Here is an 11,188-nt window from a genome sequence, read left to right as displayed (position 1 = left end):
TGGATACCCTTGCAGTGAACAATCTGAAAATGAAATTGAGGAAACTATTCAATTTATAATAACAACAAAAAGGATAAAACACCTAGGAATAACTTAAGTGAAATAATTAAATAATAAAATGGATTAAAATGCAGTGATCTAATAAATACTTAAAATAATAATGTAAGTGAAAACTTTACACTATGAAAACTATAAACATTGTGGAAAGAAATTAAATAAAATCTAAATAATTGGAAAAATATCCTATATGCATAGGTTGTAGGACTTAACATCGTTAAAATGTTTATATTCCCTGAATTGGTCTACAAAGTCATCATAATCCCTATTAGAATCCCAGCTGACTTCTTTATAGTAATTGACAAGCTGATTTAAAAATTCATAAGGAATTGCAAGAGACCCCAAATAGCCAAAATAATCTTAGAAAAAGCAAACTAGGAAGACTCATGCTTCCAGATTTTAAAACTTAGCACAAAGCAGTGGTAATCAAGACAGTGGGGTATTGGCACAAGAGAGACATATAGATTGTTGGAATAGGGTCAATTTTGTTCAAGATAATACAGGAGAAAGAAGGTGGACAGAAGGACTCATCGGGAAGGGGAAGGGATGTCGAGCTATCATTATTCTGGAGTTAGGTTCAATGTTAGTACCTCTCGAATTTTTCTTTCAAGGCATCATTCATGACAGAGGAGCATGTTTAAATATCTAGACCTGTGGTTACCAAATCTTAATGATCAGGAACCACAAAGAAAAAAATTTGCACTCATGCACACACACACACACACACATACACATACGTCTGTCCAAATATGTATAATGGACAACATATTCTATATGCTTTTTCTTCATTGTCAGCCTCTCACCATGAGAATGTCAGCTCCATGAAAGCAACACAATTGCATTGCTTATTACCACACTCCAAGGGCTTTAGATCCATGATTCATTGAGTAAAGGAATGAATGCATATGAATGAACATATGCAAAAAAAAAAGACTTTTTGAAATGATGAGATGAAGATAAAATAAGCAGTTATTTTTAATATTTTTCTAATTGTGAGGGTGTCATACCATCATGAGCTAATATCTTATAGCCTACTATCCCCTATTATTGTGTCAACAATAAGGATGTTTTTCAAATTATCTTTTTGTTAATTTCAATTGTTTTTAACCAACTTCTTTCAGATCTTATTAGATAACCCTCATTTTTATCTCATGCTATGGCTGATCAAAGTCCTGTGTGAGGTGAGGGAGTGACAGCCCGACCATACTCTTCACTCCTACTGGCATTATTATTGTCAACTTTAATTGTGGTTTCTTTATGGGAATCTTCTTCAGCCACTTGCCCTTTTTGTAAAGGCTGATTTAGTTAAATAAGATAAGATCTTCTGTAAATCCAGTTAAATTGCTACATGGAAAATACAACTCCTCAGAATGTCCGGAAAGAAAAAAAATACCTATCCCTCCTCATGGCTACATCCACTCTTCTCCTCAGGATATCTTGTAGAATTCATATGGCATACAATCTTTGTGACATAGGACAGGGTGAGGAAACCAGTGCCAATCTGTAAATTTAAAAACTGTTACCTTTTCGGGACGCCTAGGTGGCTCAGTCAGTTAAGCATCTGCCTTCGGCTCATCATGATCCCAGAGTCCTAGGATCAAGTCGCGCATCGGGCTCCTTGCTCAGCGGGGAGCCTGCTTCTCCCTCTCCCTCTCCCCCTGCTTCTGTTCCCTCTCTCACTATGTCTCTATCTGTCAAATAAATAAATAAAATCTTTCAAAAAAAACTGTTAAAGTTCCATTTATTTCCTGAGTTTTAGATTAAAAAAAAATAGATTTATTTAGGGACTTGACCCTATTCCAACAATCTATATGTCTGTCTTGTGCCAATACCCCACTGTCTTGATTACCACTGCTTTGTGCTAAGTTTTAAAATCTGGAAGCATGAGTCTTCCTAGTTTGCTTTTTCTAAGATTATTTTGGCTATTTGGGGTCTCTTGCAATTCCTTATGAATTTTTAAATCAGCTTGTCAATTACTATAAAGAAGTCAGCTGGGATTCTAATAGGGATTATGATGACTTTGTAGACCAATTCAGGGAATATAAACATTTTAACGATGTTAAGTCCTACAACATATGCCTATAGGATATTTTTCCAATTATTTAGATTTTATTTAATTTCTTTCCACAATGTTTATAGTTTTCATAGTGTAAAGTTTTCACTTACATTATTATTTTAAGTATTTATTAGATCACTGCATTTTAATCCATTTTATTATTTAATTATTTCACTTAAGTTATTCCTAGGTGTTTTATCCTTTTTGTTGTTATTATAAATTGAATAGTTTCCTTAATTTCATTTTCAGATTGTTCACTACAAGGGTATCCAATACGATTGATTTTGGCATACTGATCTTGTATCCTGTAACCTTGCTGGTTTTCAGCAAGGATGTCAAGACCATCTGATGTCAAGACCATCAATAGTCTTTTCAAAACTGGTGCTGCGACAACCGGTTAGCCACAAGCAAAAGAATAAAATTAGATTCCCTACCTCACTAGATTAAAAAAAAATTAACTCAAAATGGATGAAAGACCTAAATGTGAGAGCTAAATCCATAAAACTCATAGAAGAAAACATAGGAGTAAACCTTCATGACCTTGCACTTGGCAAAGAATTCTTAGATATGACACCTAAAGCATGAGCAACAAAAGAGAGAAAATAAATAAATAGAAATTCAGCAAAATTAAAGGCCTGTGCTTCAAGGAACACCATCAAGAACGTGAAAAGACAACCCACAGAATAGGAGAAAATATTTGCAAATTCTACACATGGTAAGGGACTTGTATTTAGGATATGTAAAGACAAATATATAAAGATTCACAAAGACAAATAACCCAATTTTTTTTTAATGGACAACAGAGATGACCAAACATTTCTCCAAAAACTATTTTACAAATGGCTAACAAGTACATGAAAAACTGCTGGACATCATGAGTCATCAAAGAAATGCAAATCAAAACGTCAGTGAGATACTACTCCTCACCTACTAGGAGGCTATAATCAAAAAGTTAGACAAAAAAGTGTTTGTGAGGATGTGGGAAAATTGGAAGTTTCATACCCTGCTGGTGGGAATGTGAAATGGTGTAGCTTCTTTGGAAAACAGTCTGATGGTTCCTCACATGATTAACATACAGAGTTGCCTTATGATTTAGCCATTTTACTCCTAGGTATATACCCAAGAGAAATGAAAACATACGTTTACACAGAAACTTACACATGAATGTTTTTGGAAGCATTATTCAGAATAGCTAAAAGGTGGAAACAATCAAATATCCGTCAACTGATGAATGAATAAACACAATGTGGTATATCCATATAATGGAATGTTTTTGGCCAAATAAAAGAATGAAGTCCTGAGACATGCTACAACATGCATTGACAACATGATGCTAAGTGAAAGAAACCAGTCACAAAAGACCATATGCTATATGATTCCATTCATATAAAATATTCAGAATAGGGACATCTGTAGAAACAGAAAGTAGGTTTGTGGTTGCCTAGGGCTGCAGGAGGTTGAGGGTGTAGGGGGTAGTAGCGAAAACATATTTTTTGAGGTGACAAAAATGTTTTAAAATTGACTGATAAAAGATGGTACATATTTGTGAACATATTACAAGCCACTGATTGTATACCTTAGATGCATGAATTGGAAAGCATGTGAATTACATCTCAATAAAACTGTTAAAGAATTTAAATAGATATTCTTTCCTGCTGGCTTGAATATAAACATAATGGCTGGGGCTTGAGCAGCCTCTTTGGACCATTGAGGAGAACCATGATAGTGGAACAAGAAGATAGAAGGGCTCTAGATCCTGGTCACCATGGACTATCTCCCAAGTTCCTGACTACTTATTTCTGTACTTCTATTGCATGACAGAGAAGTAATCTTCCACCTTGTTGGGTTTTTAAAAATGGTAGATATAGAAGTTCTGATACTGTCTTCTCATACCTGATTGAATAACACTGTTTTCTTCCTTGGAAGGTCACCGGAGGACTCGAGAAATAGGGTGGGTCTGAAGGCAGAGCCCAAACAACCAGATTATCTATTATGCCATTGCCCAAATATTTCTGGCTCTTTACATTTCAAGCATATGGTAAGATTGCTCTTCCTGCTCCTTTGTGGTTGGATGGAACAATGGAATTGACATAAGAAATACATACTCTATTACAACCCAATATACACCAATATATTTGACCACACAGAATCTTGATACAGATCCTTATCTTCCCTGAAACAATACATACGATTTTTCTATTCCATCCAGTGCTATTCTTTTCTGCCTCATTTATTTTAACTATTGATCTTGACTCACTAAATTCATTTTCTTACCCACTAAAGAGTCATAGGCTGTGGTTGGAAAAACACCGCTGTGTGTAGATTTTACAAAAGGTGATTTAGAATGTACACCCACTGACAAGGAAAGGTGTCCTGAGTGTAACACTGAGTAAAAAAGAAGATCTCAAAATAGAATGAATAATATTTTCCCATTTAGGTTAAATGCAGGTATGTGTATGTACGTGTATTTCATCCAAATAGAAAAATAGCCTGGAGTAACAGACCACAGAATAAACAACACTAGTCCTCAGAAGAGCGAGGGTGGGGATTTGTGGATGATTTCATTTTCTTTTGGTTTGTCTTCCAGCTTTGTCTATGATAGGCATCTATTACTTGTATACTTTAAAATGAATTAATTTCGTTAAAAAGATCAAGAGTCAGGTATACGGAGTCTTGTCTGAAATGTGGTTGTTAGATCTGTAGCAAGACCCTGAGAACCCCACTCAGTTAAAAAAGCTCAATTGTGGGGCGCCTGGGTGGTGCAGTAGATTAAGACTACGACTCTTGATTCAGCTCAGGTCATGATCTCTGAGTCGTGAGATCAAGCCCCACATCGGGCTCTACACTTAGCACAGAGACTGCCTAAGACTCCCTCTTCCTCTCCCTTTGCGCCTCCTCCCACCAATAAATAAATAAATCTTTAAAAAAATAATAAAGCCCAACCGCATGTGGACTCAGGCCTCAGCCAACATCCAGTCTAAGGGCTGGGATCAGGTTCTGGTCTCCTACAGCCTGCAGTGTACCAAGCAACTTCTTCCTCCCTCCCTCTCTTCCTCCAATCCTCCCCTCCTTCTTTTCTCCCTCCCTCCCTTTCATTCTTGCTTCCTGCAAACATTGATGGAGCATCTCTCCATGCCAGGCACTGGGGATTGGCAAAGGAAAAATAACAACTCTGGGACATAGGGAGGGCTGAGCTGAGTTTACAGGTAGGCACGGCAGGGGAGACCTGATTCAACATAAGGGCTTAGGGTCTATGGGATGGGTCCCTTGGGGGAAAGAGCTGGTATAGGGTTTTTAAAGCCAAGTAACTCAAAAGGTTTCCTAGCCCAAGTTCAGCTTGGAGCCATCTGCTGAGCAGCACCATTCTGTGAGTCCAGACAGAATAGCTAAGTGACTGACACAAGTCATCACAATTTCACCATTTTGTTGGTCCCAATCAGTTTTCTGAAAAGACGTTGCCCCATTTTGCAGGGAAGGGGGGGACCCTGGCCACCTTTCCTCCTGCAATTTCTCACACCCTCCAGGTTCAGTGTCCAGCAAATCCTCCTTTACATTAAAGTCCAAGAATCCTTAGAATGTGGAGGTAAATGAACAAGGCAGACCAGGTTGCTTTCTTCAGGAAGCTCACATCCTGGAGCTAGAGTTAGTAAAAACATAAATAAGGAAGTGCTTTGGGTTGTAATAAGTCTGTGAAAATAATAAAACCGAATACTGTGACAGAGAGAAGTGGGTGGTACTTTAGCCCCTGGGAAATCAGGGAGGACTTCTTGGAAGAGGTGACATTTGGAGTCAAATCCCAAATGAAGAAAAGAAGTCAGCCTCGAGGAAGAACACATTGCCAAGGGACTAGCAAGTGCAAGAGCCTCAGAGAAGGAAGATCTTAGTTTGTTCCTGGACCACAAAAAGGCCAGCAGTCTTGAATATGAGCAAGGCTGCACACAGGGGCTCCAGACAAGGGCAGACAGGCCTATCATACAGGCCGTGGTAGATCTTGCTAAGGACTTGGGACTTGTTCTGAAGTACAGTGAGAAGCCACTGGAGGAAAGTGGCATGTTGTCAGAAGATGACATCTTTGTTTGATATCACCCACGAACGCCACAAACACCCCGATATACTGCCCTGAGAAGGACACAGCATCACTAATGCAGTATTTGTGCCTCGAACTTGCATGATCTTAACCCAATCATGGGAAAACATTAGACAAATCCAAATTAATAGACATTCCACATAATGCCTGACCAGTGCTCTTCAAACATCATAAAACACAGGAATTGTCATGGGTAGGAAACTTGAAAACCCTAGATGCCATGTGGAATCTGGAATTGAATCCTGGGACATTAATGTCCTAATGTCAGGAGAAAAACTGGTCAAATTTGAATAAGGTCTCTAGTTGATTAATGGTTTTGTATTAATGTTAATTTCCTAGTTTTGATCACTTACTATGACCCTATAAGCCCTTAACACAGAGGAAAGCTGGGGAAAGGGTCTGTGTAAACTCGTACTATTTTGATAACTTTTCTTTAAATCCAAAATTATTATTATTATTATTATTATTATTTTGAGAGAGAGAGTGCATGCACAAGAACGGGGGAGGAGGCAGAGGGAGAGGGAGAGAGAATCTGAAGCAGACTCTCCACCGAGCACGGAGCTGGACCCAGGACTCTTACCTCTTGACCCCGAGATCGTGACCTAAGGCGAAATCAAGAGTCAGACACTTAACTGAGTCACCCAGACACCCCCCAAAATTATTTTTTAAATAAAGTTTTAAAAAAACAAAGTGAGTTTATCGTTCTTCCCAGCTGTAGGATGAGCTTCATGCCTCACACCTGGCTAACAGTGAAGCCACTCCGTCTACACCAGCGTTGATGGCCGTGGGTTCCCATGACCGTACATCAAGAGCCTGGACCTGGTGCCTGGCCTGCTGGTCACGTCTTATTTTCACTGCCTTCCACCCCCCTTTTCTCTGCTGGCAGCCCAGCCGAGATGCTAGCCCTGAAAACTGGACTCTCCTGGGCACACACTGCTTACTGCCAATGGATGTGTGGGCCTTGGGGAACGGTCCCAAAGCCAGCGAACACGAGCCCTCTCCTGGGAAGAGGTAGTCAGCTTGGCCACGTTTGCAAGGCTATGTGAGATGAAGGAGCAGTGATGGTTGGGGCAGGAGTGGGGGTCGAGGGGCGGGGCTGGTGGTGTGATGCAGTGAGCCCCTTCCTTCCCAGAGCGACAATTCATCAATGCTATTGGAACCCAGGCCGGCGTAATCCTGCCCATCCCCACACCTGTGGCTTCCGATGGCACATGAAAGATGGGCAGAGGTATTTAAAGCTGAACTTCTTGCCCACACTCCTTAAAGGCCCCACTCACCCACCCAACAAAAACCATGTGTGTGTCTTAATGTCATGTGTTACCTTGATGTGTCTCTCTTACTGACAAAAATGAAAAGAAACACAAAAACACTACTAGCCATGACCGTTTGTGGTTGCCTTCGCCCTGTGTGCCTGGCCTTGTGTATGGGTTAGCTCATCTAATCCTCTTCGAAAACCCCTAAGGTGATTACTGCTACGACTCCCATAAGCAGAGGCTCAGAGGGGCTGAGGACATGGTCCAAGGTCACACAGCTATCATTTGGCAGAGTCAGGATTTGAACCCAGGTCTGTGTGAATCCAAAGCCCCAAGTGTTCTGACAGCTATAAATGTCCTTGGTAGGGAAAGGGGGAGTTTAAGGGCATTCAACTGGGGTTCAGAGACCCACTCCCCATAACCATTCAGACCAAGGATCCGGCCTCAGGCTTGATGCCCCAACCTCTGAAGCGAATGGGGGCAGGCTCATGAAGGGAGGGTGGTGGGGGAGATCATCCCCACACCCTGGTGCTCACACCCCCCTCCCAGCCCCCCTCTGTGTGCCACAACATCCAATCAATACTGGCTTACATTTTATGAGACAAGGAGTTAACTTGTCCAATTATGGGGGAGACAGCTCTATTCTTTCGTAACAAGTAATCTGAGTAGGAAAATCGATCCTGAGAGGCCCCATGCACGCTGGCTAATTTTATATTATCCTTAGCCAATGGGCAAGCGCAGAGTAATGGAGTTGTCGTTACAGTTCATTATGGGAGGGGGATCAATATAGTGGGGAAATCTGAGGCTCAGCATCACAGCTGTAGCAGTAATGGGGGGGACAGGCAGTGCAGAGTAGGGAGCACCTTCTGTGTGATCCCAACCCGGACCCTCCTGCCTCCTGCTGCAGCCCCTCAGCAAGGAACCCCTCTCGGGATGGAGACCAGGAGACTCCCCATGACCCAAGCCCCCGGTGCCCCCCAACAGCCAGACTCCAGCTCCATGGAAAATGAAGGAAAGCAAAGTCTCTGTCACCACAGCCTGGCTTGTGACCACCACATTTTCCCTGCTGTCCTTGCAAGTGGCTTTTGGACAGAACCCAGGTTTGGCCTGGCAGTGAGTTCTCCTTGGCATCTTGACGGCCCCAAACACTAATTCCTGGTTTTCTTCCTAAATACACGGCCAATAGACAGGCTGCCTCTGTCTTCTGTGTGCTCAGTGACGGAGGGATGCTGTCCCAGCTCCCCCTGGTTCCTGGGCAGGAATTTAATCTCCCTGGGACAGCAGCTTCACTTCCAGGCCTAGATCTGACATTTGGGTTGTTCCAATTTTCTCCCTTGCAACAACAGCATGGCTAGTGCTGATTCAGCGCTTTGTAATCCCAGCTTGCGTGGACCTCTACAAGCATTTCAGGAGCCGTGCTTCTGCGAAGGGCAGGCACGCTGGCAGCCTCCTTGTCTATAGGAACAGCTTTATCATCTGACTATTTAACTTATTTACAGGATGATTTCATATCTATTATGTGTGAACCCATTTTATGTGCATTATCTTATTTACCTAACCTCATAGCGGCTTCTACTAGTGTCCCAATATACAGATGAGTAAACTGAGGCTCAGAGAGGAAAAGCAAAATGCTGAGGACGCATAGGTATTAAAGGTCAGAGCCAGGATTTGAATTTCTTCTATCCGGCGTGCTTTAGCTCTGAAAGACATTCCACAAGGCACTCCAGGGGGTAGGAACTATGTCCTTTTGTTAAAAGTCTCTGTCTTCCCATGACTAACCCAGTGCCTACTGGATGATATAAAATTGGCCAGCTACTTATATATAATGGGTATGATTTTTTTTAATATGAAATCAGGGGTGCCTGGTTGGCTCAGTTAGTTGAGCGTCTCTTGATTTCAGTTCAGGTCATGAACTCAGGGTCCTGGGATTGAGTCCCACGTCAGTCTCCATGCTCAGCGGGGAGTCTACTTGAGGACTCTCTCCCTCTCCCTCTGCCCTCCCCCTGCTCGCTTGCTCTTTCCCTCTGTCTCTCAAATAAGTAAATAAATCTTTAAAAAAATTAAATCAACATATTTTTATATGCTGCCTACCCCTTTAAACATGCTCTCCTGCTGTCACCACACCATTATGGACCCAGGGGAGTGGAGAGAACCAGTGTTCCCTCTGGGAGGGGACAGATTTGGGGGAGGAGGAGTCCCTGACTCCTGACACACAAGAAGGGGAGTAATGGTAGCCCATCCTGTCCTGGCCAGTGGGAGTGGCAGAAGGACAGAAGTCAGGATAGTTCGTGGTCACACGGGTGGAGGGCTAGCTGTACGTCAGTGTGTAAATGTATCTATATCTACTAATTCATACATACTGACGTTCAACACACTTTCCATTTATTAATTTAATTCTTACAACAAACTTCGGGGTGGTTGCAATTATTATCCCATTTTACAGATGAAGAAACAGAAGCACTGAAAGTTTAAAGACCTTGCTGGATTAGAAGCCACTAATTCCAGATGCTATTAACCACAGTGCTCTTCAGGAATAGAAGACAGTAGGATATGTCTGGACTCCTCTATCTGGACCAAAATCCCAGAGGGGAGAGTGCTGGGTTGAGGGGAGAGGTGAAACAGGGAGAGTTGATGCTCCAGTTCTTATTTGGAAATCAGAGATCATGCAAGACAAGGCCTTCCTTATTCCAAGGTGGGTAAGGCAGTAGAATGAACATGAACAGGTGATATTGTTAGATGGGGAAAGACCTGAGTTAGCATTCTGAGTACCCTTTTCCCCCATCAGGCACAATCGGGAGCCAAAATTTCCAACAGGGGATGTGGAACTTAGCCAACCGTCCCTGTTGTGGGCTGAATTGTGACCCCTAAAACTGATCTGTTGAGGTCCTAGCCCCTGTACCTCAGAACATGACTGTATTTGGAGACAGGGTCTTTAAAGAGGTGATTAAACTAAAATGATGTCTGAAGGTGGGTCCTAATCCAATATGACAGGTAGTCTTATAAGGGGAGAAAATCTGGGGACACAGAGAGACATGAGGGATCTGTACATGCAAAGCAAAGCCATGGGAGGACACAGCAAGAAGGTGGACACCTGCCAACCAACGAACGATGCCTCCGAAGACACACAAACCTGCCAACACCTTGATCTTGGACTTCCAGCCTCCAGAATTGTGAAAAAACAAACCTCCAGTGTTTAAGCCCCCTGTCGATGGCGTTTGTTAGGCAGCCCAAGCTGATTGAGACAGACCTGCCATGAAGCTGCCAAGAAAGCAGCAAGGTGACCTCACTGTGGAGGGCTCAGAGTGAGCAGTGTACCTTCAGGGCAAGATGGAGGATGTGGCTGAAACTCGGGGTTCCAGAGACCAACAGAGCCAAGGTGGGACTGGCCCCAAGGAGATCCGCTCTCACTCTTCAGAAGAGCCTATGGACAGTGAGGGGGCTGGGGAGGATTCTCTCCTGTTTGAGTAATGGAATAATCACTATCTTTGTCCTAGACTAGAGGTCCGCAAACTGTGGCCCTCAGGCCAAATTCAGCCGATGTGCTTTTTGTCAATAAAGTTTTATTAGGACACGGACATGCCCATTTGTTTACACATCGTGTAGGGCTGTTTTTTGTGCTACAACGGCCATGTTGAATAATTACGACAGCCACTGAGACTGTCTGTATAGCACCAGAGCCTGAAATATTTACTATCTGGTCCTTTACAGAAAATGTTTGCCAACCTCTGCCCTAGA

The sequence above is a fragment of the Callorhinus ursinus genome, unplaced genomic scaffold, assembly GCF_003265705.2.
Source record: "Callorhinus ursinus isolate GAN/ISIS: 27379988/994484 unplaced genomic scaffold, GSC_fseal_2.0 scaffold56, whole genome shotgun sequence".
Taxonomy (NCBI): Eukaryota; Metazoa; Chordata; class Mammalia; order Carnivora; family Otariidae; genus Callorhinus; species Callorhinus ursinus.
The sequence above is the reverse complement of the archived record's forward strand: the minus strand, read 5'-3'. Positions refer to the sequence as shown.